The following is a 14,354-nucleotide window of genomic DNA, read 5'->3' on the forward strand; positions in this document are numbered from 1 at the left end:
CCATACTGACAGCTCAATAATAAACAGCAACCTGTCCAGATATAATACTCTCCTCCTTCATGTCAGACACAAGAGACTCAATGCATATCAGCTTGTCTAAATCATCTGTCCTTTAGATGCAATAGAGCAGGCAAGTGGGGATAAATGCCAGGTTAAGTATTCCTGTGGTGTTCTTCAGGACACAGCAGTGTGCCAAGATCTAGACACATGCCCACTGACAGAGTGGCGGGGGGCGCAAAAAAGGCAATTGCCTAGGGGCTCAGTGGATTTAAAGGGGCCCGGGGCTGCTGCTACTACTGCTGATGCTGTAGTCCTGCCCAGTCCTTTTAAATGGCGCTGCTGCAGCAGCGTGGCAGGACCACAGGGAGCCCCAGAGCTTGAATTGTGGATTTGCTGGGTGGGATGGGGGGATCCAGAGGTTATAACCATGTGAGTGAGCAGCGAGGGGAGAGCTGGGCTGGGATTGGCAGGGGAGGGGGTGGGCAGAGCTGATTTGGGGGTGGGGAGAGAGGGGGAAAGAGCTGAGCATGGCACAGAAACACTGGGAGGGGGGTGAGTCAAAGAGGGGGTTGCTGGGGGGACAGAAAGGGGAAGGAGCTGAGCTGGGCCCAGGACTGTGCAGGAGTGATGGGGTGGGGTAGTGTGCGGTAGGAAGGGTTGGATGGGTGCCTCCAGACAGGTGGGGGATGGGTCTGTGACAGATCAGTGGTGCTCTGATTGTGGGGCAGCACTTGTGGTTTCCCTGGGCAAGAGGTGTCTTGTGGCTCTGTCCAATGGAGAGAGACATGGGGACCATTAATTATGCCGTCCTAGGGCCTGGAATTCCTGTCACCCGGCCTGACTAGAAATGCCTCAGCTACGCCTTTAAGAGCCAGTGCCCCATTGGCAGGTAGGCTCACTTCTACAGGAATCAATGCAGGGAGGATTAAACCCCAACTACTCTTTAAGAAACTGGACCTAAAATGTGCCATGACTGTTCGGAACCTCAGCTCAGTACAGAAGCACATGGTGAAAACAGGCATGTGGACTAAAGAAATTATATATGTCTTTAGCCTTTCAGTAGCTTATTGCATGCAGCAGTTCACCTTCGACAGTCTTTCTGAAACCTCTGGAAAGGTTGACCCTGAAAGGCAATTGCTTCACTCCTGCATACCACATAGTCACATTTATTACTGAGAGGGCCAACAAATGCGTATAACTAATTTAATCAGCTGCAGCCAATTGTGGGTGGAGTAGTGGTTAGCAAGAGGCTAGAGGCAGGTTTTTTAAAATAACCACAGGGGTTTTTTTTTTGTTTTTGTTTTTTTGTTTTATTTCAAGGGAAATTAAAGTGCGTTTGATTGAAAGGTCTCAAGTGAAAGATTGGCTCTTCCAGAATTAGCCACGCAATACTCCCATTAGGCTGTTGAGTGACAACACGGTCCACCAACAGAACACAAGAAAATACCATCATATCATAGGCATGAGTGTCATTAGGTACTCAGTCATCTGAGGGTAAGACACTGTTACCTATACCAGCCATTTCTGGGAACTGAGTAATCCTTTTGAGCACTGTTTCTTTAAATTTTTGATACCGTGGAACACCAAACAGTATTTTCTTCTTTGAAAAATTGTCAGACCAAAAAAAATAAAACAAAACTAGGAGGCATGATCACAGCTCATGTAGACAACCCTAAGTAGGCTGGGTACTTCTATATCTGCAGCAATAACACCTCCTCACTGAAGCGTACACAGACTCTAGGTCAGGCCTTGCAACTTTCCTTTCTGAGCCCCCTGCTCCTCACCCCCAAGTGACATACTATAAAAACATCATGTCAGTTGCCCAGGGCCTGTTAGCTGATGGTCGGGTAAGATACCACCTATGCCCTTATTTTCATCTGAGTCTTTAACTTCTAGGGCAGACAGCCCCTTCACAGCGGGCAGCCCAGGCAGGCTGACGGATGCCCCAAGGTCCTAACACCTGAGTCTTTAACTGCTAGGACAGGAAAAGGCCCTTCGCAGTGGGCAGCCAGGACAGGCTGACGGGTGCCCCAACGGTTGCACTGAGAGCTTCCCACACCCGAGTCCTGAACTGCTAGGACGAGAAAGTCTCTTCGCAGCGGGCAGCCAGGGTGGCTGACGGGTGCCCCAGAGAGTCTGTCCCGTGGAGGCAGCAAGACTCAGCACTCAACTCTCAGTGCTCTCTTACCAATGACCAGGCTAATTACAGCTGAAAAGCAACCGGGTTCTTTGTTTTGTGTTCGGCTTGCACAGTAACAGGGAGAGTCAGGTTACAGCTTAACCAGTTACTTATTTATTGACTAAGGAGACTTAACTCTTATGGTTACAAGATTACAAGATATATATACTTTGTTGTAAACTTACAAGATTTATACTTGGTTACAAAGATTACAAGGTTTACACTTTGTTCTTTAGTTGTCAATAGCTAGCATGTAACAATTCATAGATCTGTTATTGCATGTGCACAAAGAAAACAAAAGGAAAGCAATACACTTAACAGGTCTTATTCTCACCCCTGCATTACTAACATGGCATGGCCAGCGTTTTCACTCTATCCCTCGGGAAGAAGCAATAAATAAGGAGGACCTCAGGAGGCAACAACTCTCCTGACCGGCAGGTAGATGTAATTGGAGCTCAATTAGGGGGTCTGCCAAGCCCTTCTTTATACCCATTGGGTCACGTACGCTTTTTCCTTATCTAAAAGGTTGCCCATTGAATTAACTCGTCTCGAGACACTAGTTCTCACAGGGCTGGTTCACATTTGTGGGATGGAGATAGTTTTAGGGCATTCTCTCTTTATGGGCCGGAGATTTTTCCTCCGTCTGGGACATCTGTGTAGGTGAATCAACTGATGGTAATTAACCAAGGGCAGTCCGAGGCCCGTCTGCTTATTAGCCCATTGTCTCTTGTTGGAGCTCCGGAACATCAAAAAGACTGTGCCTGAGATAAGCACATCTGCGCTCTCGGGCATTCCAGGGCTGGGCTGTTTCTTTTAACCCTTTGGTGCTCTGAAGCACCCAGGAGAGACAAGAGGGAGTAGAGAAAAAGGGGGGGTTCTGTCTGGCTATAGGGCCCCACATCATAGAATGTCCTGGGAAGCCCAGTTGCTCATGCTTTGACTTGCAGCCCCAAGCAGCAGGGCTGAAGCTTTGGCTTCCTGGGCTGCAGTGAGTTTAATGCTGTTGCTGCGCTCTGACTGATTTCGGCAGCCCTGCTGCAACCTGCTGGCACCTGCCCCAGAGGACCATTGGCAGAGACCTGTCAACTGCTGCTGCGCTGACGCCATGTCTACATTACCTGGAAGATTGACCCACTCAGGGTCAATCTTCCAGGTTTGAGTTTGTGTGTCCCTGAATTAACCTATCATGTAGGCAGTTGACTCTGCACTCCTCGCTATTGCTATCATGAGGAGTAAGGGAGATCGACAGGAGAAACTCTCCCATCAACCTTTCAGTGAGGACAGCTGGGTAAGTTAACTGAAGATAAGTCGATTCTAGCTATGCAATTGCCTAGTTCTTGCATAGCACTTTTCATCTGTAGATCTCAAAATGCTTGAGAACTTATCCCTGCTGGGGCAAGTGTGAGGCAGTATTGACTAGAGCACCCCTAGGGAGTGCTGCAATGCAAGTGATGCAGACAAAGAAAGCAGGCAGCAACGTCCTAACCCCTTCATTCAGGGTTAGACAGGGATGCCCCTCATCTGGTTACTTCCTGTGAAATGAGATCCTTCACAAACAGGGTAGTAATTCCAGACATAAACTTCCAACTGGCAACACTGGGAGCTCAGTGATGTCGAAGAGCAGCCAGCCACTTTAGAGAAACCTCTTGCAATGTAGCACTGCAGATGGGGCAGTATGTCAGCTTACACGTTTTCATATTTATAAACAACAAGAAGTCCTGTGGCATCTTATAGACTAGCAGATATTCTGGAGCATAAGCTTTCATGGGCAAAGACCCTCTTTGTCGGGAAAATAAGACTAGACAACAGGTCTGATGAAGCAGGTCTTTGCCCATGAAACCTTATGCTCCAAAATATCTGTTAGTCTATAAGGTGCCACAGGACTTCTTGTTTTAGAAGATACAGACTAACATGGCTACCTCTCTGATACTAGTCATATTTATGTGGCTTGAAAAGCTGGTGTCTGTCCTGGGCCATACTGGGCTGAGAGGGCCTGTCTTCCTTTCTGTTTTACCTCCGTCTGCCATTATATTGCTGCTGCTTTTGCTGTCAAACTTCCAGGTCAAGCTCCGGAACTTCGAGTGGGCAGAACAGCAACAAGCCACAGAATATAGCCGCCTCCTTCTCTTTACCTTTTGTAGGGCTTTTGTGGTGCCTATTAGAGCACAAAGCAGGATGTAGGAAAGCACTGAGCTCAAAACAGCCATGCTGGGATTAGGATTCTGGCTTTGACTTCTGACAGGATTTCAGACAGTTCAAGTGAACAACAATAAGCTTAAGTGACTCCCTGTATTGGCTCTGCAAGCCATAAGAGAACAGGGAGTAACAGACTCATACAATACTCTTGCTAAAATGTGTAGAGACAGAGGCCTAACGTGTACCATAGCTTTCTTCAGGAAAAAGGTACATTGTTTTATTCAGTTATGCTGCATAGCCTTATTTCACTTGTCAATGACAGCATCTGCCTGGGCTCTGTCAATGCAGTAACATGAGGCATAATTCATTTTTAGCTTTAAACGAAATAACCCAAACTTGGATGGCAGGTTGGAAGCATTCAGTATGTCATGCTTTTGTTGCACAATATGGAGTGTCCTTGCATGGGAAGGGAAAGGATGCTATGGGTTTCAGTGTAAAGCCTATTTTATGTGACTGGTACAGGCTGTAAAGGGTGCTTCATTTATCAAACCTCTGTGTCCTTGAATAAATGTCAGGTTATGGCCATCAGAGGGCAGCACAGTAATACTTTCCCACCTGTGAGTTAAAGGATTTTGAGATACACTCCCGCTTTCCAGGGGTACAGTTCAGATAGTCATGTCAGAAATCGAAGAGCCTCTCATAGGCCTGATTAAGAATGATTGATCTTAGAGACAAGGTGGAAGGGAAAGGGAGCAGAGGAGGGGGAATGTGGGGGAAGATGGGATGCTCTCAGCAAAATACAAATAGGAAGGAGAACATTACAACTGCTTATTAAAAATTGTTGACTTTCTTGATTACATTGGCTGAGTCCATTGTCCGTCCTTGGCAACTTTTATTTGGTTTCCCTGGTGCCTTTAGTTTACAGCTTTAGTCTTCTTTTCAGTTTGGGTGCAACAATTAATTTACAGATATAGTTGTGATGAGAGTGTCTAGTGCCATCCCAATGCCCGCAGAAAAAAATGTGTGTTGTGGAAAGGGCAAGTTTAAACACAGAAAGAACTAATGATTGGTAATAATGATAAAGCACCTGACATGTTATTTAATTTACTAGCACCAGGCAGCACAGACACTTCTGTGCTCTAAGTGGGAGACAGGATCTCAGTAACTAATCCATAATTACCCTACAGGCCAATGAAGATTGATTTGAGGAGACAATTTTTTATCCCTCAGGTTCTGAAAGATTTATGTATTCATTTGCCATTAAATGGCTTTACATGTGACAAGATAAATATGTACAATATATACACAATATATATAAAAATATTACAAACGCCACAAGTTGCTTAGAGCCAATTATCAGCCAAGTCTCATCTCAGCTTCTGAGTGGGTGTAGCAGAGAGCTCTGCTGGGGTGTCTCTGAGAGTGACCTGAAATCTGTCATTCCAAAGGCCAATGGACTGGAAACTGGGGTAATGAGGTGATCACACAGGTTCCATCTCTCCCTAGCGCAAAGTCCACGCTCCCAGTGGCAGTGCAGCAAACCAACTGCGAATTGGCACTGAACAGAGGCAAATTCTGAACACCCTGCACCTGGCCAGACAGGTTTCATCTGTCCAGAGGCAACATAGCTGGGAGAGACTGAGGAAGCAGGAGAAGGAAGAAAGAGAATGCCTAGAATAAAGGAGAGCAAGAAAATTGTTTCACAGCTAATTAGCATGGCACGGTATCTCCCTAGCTCCACATTACTGGCAGGTGAGATGCTCTATCTCTGCAGCTGGAAAGGAAAAAGCCTGTGACCAGATGCCTGGGGCCACCACCAAACATTCAGAAAATGCAAAGGAGGAGGGAAGGAAAAGTACATTCTCAGCAGAGCAGCTGATCGAAGGCTTGTATCATCGAATTAACTTTTAAATCAACGAGAGTATCCAGTAGTCAAGGCCAATGCCTTCATTCTTGTGTACTCAGTTTGACATCCTTTACCCACTCTTTCAAACACTACCAGCTATCACTGAACTGTGCTGCAAGGTACTTGACGAAACAGTGAAGAACAAAAAGCATATACAAATAAAACTTGGCAGGATATGTCTTTCTGCCTATCTCAATCAGTACCGTTGCCTTAAACATAAACATCCACACCACAACTTCCCTTCTCTGTCTATTTTAATTGAGTAGTGTGCATACTGGGCTACCTGGTAATAACCATTATAATTTAACCTACGCATGGTATTCTGTATAGATTATGTTGCTTGATTGAGTAAATGCACTACTGTCAGCACTGTGCTACGCAGAAACAAAGCACCAAGTTCTGGCCTTCTGAATGTTTCCATCCTGCCCGGATTTACACAGGACCGATCCCGTTGGCTTCAGTGGGACTATCCATGTATGTAAAGAGTGTGCATATGTGTTTGCAGAAATGGGGCACATTTGTGCAGCCCCACTGAAATCAGACATGTTAGTGAAGCGTGTTGTATAAGTAGCTAGGGAGAGAGAGATTTGACTTTGCGACAGATTTCTTTAACTGCACCTTCCGTATTTGTAAAGATTATTTTTAGAAAGAACCGAATTTTAGCAAGATCAGACAACAGAACACCTGACAAAAAGGCCTGTGACCTACAAATGAAATACCCTCAGTACAGGTGTGTGTTTGTCGAAAGAAACAACTCCCCCTCTCCTCCGGCATATCTCCAATCCTCCTTAGCTAGTGTTTTATTTTTGAACCAGTGTGGGCCCTAACTCACATTGTTCGTCATTTATAGGTGGAAAAGCAATGAAGGGAGACGAGCAATGCCATTTCTTAATTATATTTGAGGGGGCATTTATTAATGCTGGTGGAACAAGCATGGAGGCTGAATTGCTCTCTTCAGCCACCAAATACAAACCAGACAACTGCAGTGCAAGCTTCCCCGTGCTGCTGTAGTGACCTTGAGAAACCACTTCTCGAAATACATATATATGTCCTCTATCCCCTCCCCTACACCCCTCCCTGCTGAGATCGCTGACAGTCCCACAGATGGGGTTTTGGCAAATGGGAACACCCCTCCATTAAGAGCTAGTCCGACAGCAGTATCTTAGACTTAGTTGTCCCCAGTCAGCAATCTGATGGCAATACCATCCATTCATCCAATACTAATCTGATCTCTATTGGGACTAATGACTCTGGGCCCATTTATGTCACTATCAGGCATTGAGTGGTTCCAGCGAGCAACTGAGCACTCTCAGCCTGTCACTGAAGTCAATGGAAGGATTGCATCATTGGAGGAGAAGATGGTTCAAAGGGAATCCTTCTCCTCCATTGGTTCCTGTATGGAAAAAGCCGTTAAAGAACCACAAGAAACCAGGTGCAAACTCACCGTTGCAGGAGCTTAAGACACTTTTCTCCAGCCCTTGGTCAACACGAGGGGAGGAGAAGCTGTCCATAGCACAATATCAGGATACCCTGGGGCAAACTATAAGCAGCCTTGGTAAGACATCCATAAATTTGAGCAGTCCACAAGGCTTTCCTAATTTATGCAGGATCTGAAAGTTTGTCTTAAAGCTATCTTTGTCCCACACTGGACATAGGTCTTCCCCCAGGAGGTATAGCATAAAAATCCATCTTTTGCCCCTCTTGAACCATGCTCATGTCCTTTACTTTGCCTTCAATATTTCACTCCTTTCTTCTTTGTTTTAAGCACACCCTAGTTAGCTGTGATCTGAGAACAAACACTCAAACCCAATATTGCCCTTTTTATGAAAAGTAAATAAGTAATATAGGAGAGCAAGGGGTAAGAGAATGAAGGCCAGGCATTGCATGACTGAATTTTCCATATTTCATTCAGCTCCTTGCATAGGGACACAAAGGTTCACAAACACTGTAGGAATTAGCAGACGTGGAGGAATTTGACCAGAAAGTTCTCACTCTTTACAACAGTACTATAGCAAGTACAAGTTCACTGAAGGGCAAACATAAATGCCAGTGAAGTGCAAAGAGGTACCAGCCTGCAGGCCACAGCCTGTTAATTTCCAAAGAAAGAGCAACAGCTGCAGCCAAAAGGAGGAATAAAAGTAGTGACTGTCCATATCACCCTTCTGCAGCCTGTGTTAAAACCGAAACATGCCCTAGCAGTATCTCGGATGATATCTGTAACTGTCTGGGCTTCAGATTCACTCCTCTACATTTTTTTTATTCTGGCCACAAGATCCAGCACCCTGTTTATTTTCTGGAGAAGGGGGGCTACCTCCTTGCTTAGACTTCACACAGATTTAAAGTAAAAAAAAAAAAGCAGTCCAGTAGTACTTTAAAGACTAACAAAATAATGTATTAGGTGATGAGCTCTTGTGGAACAGACCCACTTCTTCAGATCATAGCCTTACCAGAGCAGACTCAGTATTTAAGGCACAGAGAACCAGAAATTGTAATCAAGTTGGACAAATCAGGAAAATATTATCGAGGTGAGCAAATCAGAGAGCAGGGGGCAGAAGGTGGTTTGACACGTGGTTTGAACCAGGATGGGAATTTTCTAGGTCATTATGGGGCCTCTTATGCATACTTGGCTTTATCTAATTCTTGACTCCCCCCGCCCTTCTGCCCCTCTGCTCTCTGATTTGCTCGCCTTGATGTTTTTTTCTGATTTGCCAACCTTGATTACTATTTTTGGTTAAATATTGGTTTAATATTTAAATATTAAATATTGAGTGTGTTCTGGTATGGCTATGATCTGAAAGCTCATCACCTAATAAATTATTTTGTTAGTCTTTAAAGTGCTACTGGACTGCTTTTTTGTTTTGATAGTATATAGACTAGCACAGCTATCTGTTACTATTCAACATGCTGGATTTAAAAGGGTTCACATACAGTAAGCAGAAGGGGCAACAAGGCTTTGGTAGAAGCAAGGGCCTTTTTATCTCTTGCCAGCCTCTGTGCTTCTCTCTGGTTGGAAATATGAGCCATAAATAAAACACCCCAATCCACCACATCCTGGCAGTCAGCCTTGTCCTTAACAGTGGGTTTAGGCTGCGTAGTCTTTCCCCACAGTAGAAAGCTCAGCCTCTCTTCCTGAAGCTGCTCACTCCCCTACTATCCCTAGCTTAATAACTGCTATGAGCACTCCCTCTTCCTCCTCCCACCAGGGGATGGTTTAAAAGGGTCTCAGACAGCCCTGAAGTGAAACCAGCTAATCCTAGTAGGTTCAAGGTAGCCCTGTCTCAGCTGATCCTACCTGACCTGCAGTAACCCACTTCTAGTTAACAAGGGCATTGGCCTTTCCCGCTTTCTAGGGCTGCCTTTTCTCCCTCTGTTGCAGCCCTAGGGCCTGACTTTGTCACTGTACGCAGGAAGGGCGGCAGCTACTTGACAGACCAGGGGAAGGTAACGTACTACCCCGACATTTGACAGTGGCAGGATATAAATCTGCTTTTCTCCTTGTTGTAAAAATAGTTTTAATTCATTCACCTCACAAGATAATCTTGGAGAACATCTTTCTGACTGGCAGACATTTTCCTCTCCCTTTTGCTTAGCCACCCTTCTACCTGATAGATCCTCCTCCTCCTCATTTTGTTCCCATTTGGCTGCCAGGATAAGAAGGGACGTGAAAGGAGAGGATTACATGTCTACTTCAGTCTGATTTTTAGGTAAGGTGTCCACTACAGCGGCAACTAAACACAGCCAGCAAATTGTATTCCCCATGAAGTAAAGAGTAGAGCTGGTTGGATTCTTTTTGCTCAAATTGCAATCAGAAAATGCTATTTTTAATTAAACTGATTTTTTTTTTTAAAACAACTCTGATTTTGATAAAAATTGCCATAGAAGCAATTTTCACAAAACAAACTTCTTCAATTTGGAAAAATTCATTTCAGGAAAGCTTTGTTTTTAAAGAAATATTTTTAATTTTAAAAGTTTTTTTAAGTTTGAGATTATTATTTTCACTTAATTTCATGCCAAGTCAGTAGCTGTGGCAGCAATACGTCACCTATGTGACAGCTGAAACAATCTAATATGTTACTTTATTTTTGTACTTTTAAATATCACTGGGGCAACTACATAGTTCATTTTATAATGCCTCAAACCCTCTTGCTGTCTCTGGAAGCTGAAGAAACAGCTGCTTGCCTGTCCCAGCCAACCAAGAAGATCTGACTGAGCAGGTGTAGGAGCAAAAAGAGAAGGCTAGACTGCCTCTCAAATAAGACCCCCTCCACCCAGCTACTATGAAGGAGATGTCAAGCAATTCTCTTCCTCTTTTTGGGGTGTGTGGGGGGGAGGATTGAATGTCAGAAAACCTCTTCCTTCCTCCTAACTAATATTCTGTGATTGGATACTGAGGATGAGTGGCCAGGTGGAGACTTTCCAAAACACTAGCTCCCTTGCACAGGGCACAGACCAATTTTGGTAGTTGATGGACATGAATGATTGAGGCTAATAGGTGTTAAAAATTGAACAGGGTCAAATATTCCTAATTAAAGTGTGTTTGAGTGAAAAGTTCCTGACTGCAAAATCCCATACACAGAGGTAAAGTTACTACAAAATAAAATGTTTTCTCTGAGGACTGTTGTAAACATGACACAACACAATTCCTCCCCTCCCCACCACTGAATCAATTTTGAACAGGTTTCGTTAGTTAATTGGTCACAAAAGCCCGATGATATTGAATTTGATTCCCTGTTTGACCAAGCCTAATCCATAAATTCAGAAGCATTAGTAGAAACCTTTTTGACTTCTTTTTGGGTTGGTGTGTTTAGGGTGTTTTTCTGAGTAAGCGTTGGCAATAACAGTGAAAATAATAGGGTGATTTTTGCAGTCTTTTCTGGTGAATCTCTGAAGATGCTGGAGGGGAGAGTAGTTTTTACACCAGAAATGCCATAAGTATCCAGTCATACCTTCAAAAGCAAACAACATCAGGCAGGTTGGAAAGAAAGTCTGCATGAGGCTTAAGGGACACATGGCTTGATTAAGGGTTATATGGCTCTAGGTCTTGGTTATTTCTATGGGGTCTTCCTGCATGGAGCATCTTACAAGTTTGGTTCCTATGATTAAATAAGCATCCAAAAATCTTAAAAACAAAAATCTATGGAGACACTCACTTCATAGAACTGGATGGGACCCTGGGAAGTCATCAAGTCCAGTCCCCTGTCCTCCTGGCAGCACCAAATACCACCCCCCGCCCCCACACATACAGACTTTTTAAAAAAAAAAACTCTTTGCCCCATATCCCTAAGTGTCCCCCTTAAAGATTGAGCTCCCAACCCTGGAGATTATCAGGCTAATGCTCAAACCACTGAGCTATCCCTCCCCTCTTGAGCTATCTAGCTCCTCCCCTTCTCTAGCTCTCCCTTTCCTTTCCATATTTGAAGAAATGCTGAACTACAAAGTACGTTCTTATTGTAGGTATAGTTTGGATACGCTTATGTTGAGCTGTGTGGAGGGGTTTGTTTTGTTATACTCAATCACGATGAAAGCGTGGTAAGAGTAAGTATGCTGCTTAAGACTGTTGGTCAGTGCACTGGCTTATATGCTGCTGCATCACAACTGTAATACCACCATTAATATTACACCTTCAGCATCTTAGTAATAGTAGCTAAACCAAAATTGTAGTTTGGAGTCCACCCTTTCTTGACTGGTGTAATTCGGTGGATTTACTGCCTTTGTGTCCTCGTGGGTCTTTGGCTCCATTGATGATAACCAGAAGGCTGATGGTGTGTGTAAGTGTGTGCGTGCATGCATGTATGTGTATATCTACGTTCACTGAAGCAGGCCCACTGACCACGTCCGAGGCTTCCCAAAAGCCACAGACCAGGTAAGGATCAAAGGTGCCCAGCCAGGGTTTATTGCCAAGCAAGTTCCAAACAACAGTTGTCAAGTATAGTACACTGTTCTGATACACTTACAGATGTACCTGCAGCAATGGACTGACACAGCCAGCGGGAATTCCACAGCCCCCCAAGTCAGACAAAGACAGTCCCCCAAGACACCAAGTTATGAGCAGGACAAACAAGGCACACTTTACTGCTGACGTTTCAGGTTACCTCCCTCTGATATTGTCCGGTTGCCACCTTCTGATGCTACTTAGATACCACCCATCATCACTGTACCTAGTGGTTTGGTCAGAACATCTCCATCTATCATACTGTCATTTTAGACCCTTTCATGAACCTAGGTCTGTATCTGTAAGGAGTAGGTATCAAGGTCTTTTTTAACAAGCTGGTGAGACCTTGTGATTTCAACTTATACCAATTATTGTTCTGCACCTGAACCAATTACCAATGAGTGTTTTGTACTCCCAGCCCTGTCTGGGCCAATTTCTGTTAGCAGAGGCCTGCCTCTTGCTCACAGCTTAACTTTGCTTTGAGCCATGTTTTGTCCATTGTTGCTAGGCCTCAGGCCTCACACCAGGCCTGTGCTGTATGGGCTTAGACCTTCCATCTTACTACAACTGGAATGAGCAGATAGTGCTATTTCTAGAGGTGAAACTGTTGCCTGTATCTTGGGATCAATGCCCAATGTGCTATCAACAGACACCCACAAATGTTTGTCCCTGAGATTGTGATAAACCCCTACATTCCATGGGTTGTGTGTTGCAGAGAATATGGCTGATGGAGTGGGGAAAGCCCCCTTTAAGTAAAAACTCTCTCCTCTGTACCATTAAGAATGGAGGCAACATCACTTGGTAAGCCACCATGGAGATATGTTTTGCTACAAGTACTCCCTTTCTGAGGAGGAGATTGCATTGAGGTGTATGTGCATGGAATTGGCAAAGGATAGGAGCTGTGAGGCAGCTTTGTACTGTGTTGGTGGGAGACAACAATGGGCACACACAATGTGTGAGCAGAGGATGAGCCTGATGGATTAAATGAATTAATGAGAGACTGGAAGTCAGAAGAGAGACTGTGGTGCTCGGAAAGGAAAGAAGTAGGAAGTAAATGAGTGAGGATGGGGAAAAAGGCGGGGGAGAGATTGAAGAAGTGAGAATGTTGGAGAGGAAGAGGCGACCCCAATGGAAAAAGAAGGCAGGAAGAAACCACTGAAGTAAAAGATCCTAAAATGGGGAAGGTGGAAGGCAGAATTCCCCTAATGATGGAAGATTTGTAGATAATGGAATGAGAAAAGCGAGTGTTTATTTTTAATGAAACAGAATTCTGAAGTACTCCTATATATAGACATAAGTTTCTTCCTTAGCTTCCTCCCTAAACTATGGTCAAGCTCCCGGCTGTCCTCCTTTCCTCAGTGGGTCTGAGCTACCCAATTGGACACTGACTGAAAATAGCATAATACTGGCAGCCTGATGATGTACAACGCTGCTAGGGTGTGAGGGTTTTGGTTTGGGGTGGGCTTTTGTTTTCGCTACATGTGTTTCAGATTTTTATTTTTCTCACTCTGTCTGTGTCCCTCTGAGTAAAGAAAATCTAACCTAACACAACTATCTGAATGAATTCAGGGGCAGGGGTGAGGGGGATTAGCAGCATACCAGGTACTTAGTGCTTTTCCAGTAGCATAATACAGGTCTTGTCTATATTCTTTAATCCCTAAATCAGAGCACAGAAAGCCAGCTCTGTTGCCTTGAGAACCTAACTGCTCTTCCTCCACTGCAGACAAGGGGACTGATTTCTAGGAAGCATTATTGTCATCATTTTACACACACACACACACACACACGAATTTTAGAGATGCACTAAGCCTGCACAGGTGGCTCATGATTAGTGCACTTACATTCTAATTGCTACCCATAATACACTTCTAACCACAGAGGAGCTAATTTGCCTTCTCTTTCTGCTGCATTTTGTTAGGTGGGCTTATGTTGGTGTCTTGTAAATTTAAATGAAAAAACCCTCTTCTGCCATGTAAAGATGCTATCTAAGTACCCAGGAGAGGTCAGCACTTGATTAGTGCTCTAAGTGTTTGAGAATTCAGGACAGCAGGGCATCAGGCCTACTATAATGTGGTTTTAATATGGGCCATGATGGTTGGTCTGGATTGGAACTATACTACTTTGATTCACGCGCTGTTTTACTCCCTTGTCTTTCCTTGAAATATGTAGCTCAGTGGTTCCCAACCTTTTCACTAGCATAA

Source organism: Carettochelys insculpta, chromosome 2 (assembly GCF_033958435.1).
Source record: "Carettochelys insculpta isolate YL-2023 chromosome 2, ASM3395843v1, whole genome shotgun sequence".
NCBI lineage: Eukaryota > Metazoa > Chordata > Testudines > Carettochelyidae > Carettochelys > Carettochelys insculpta.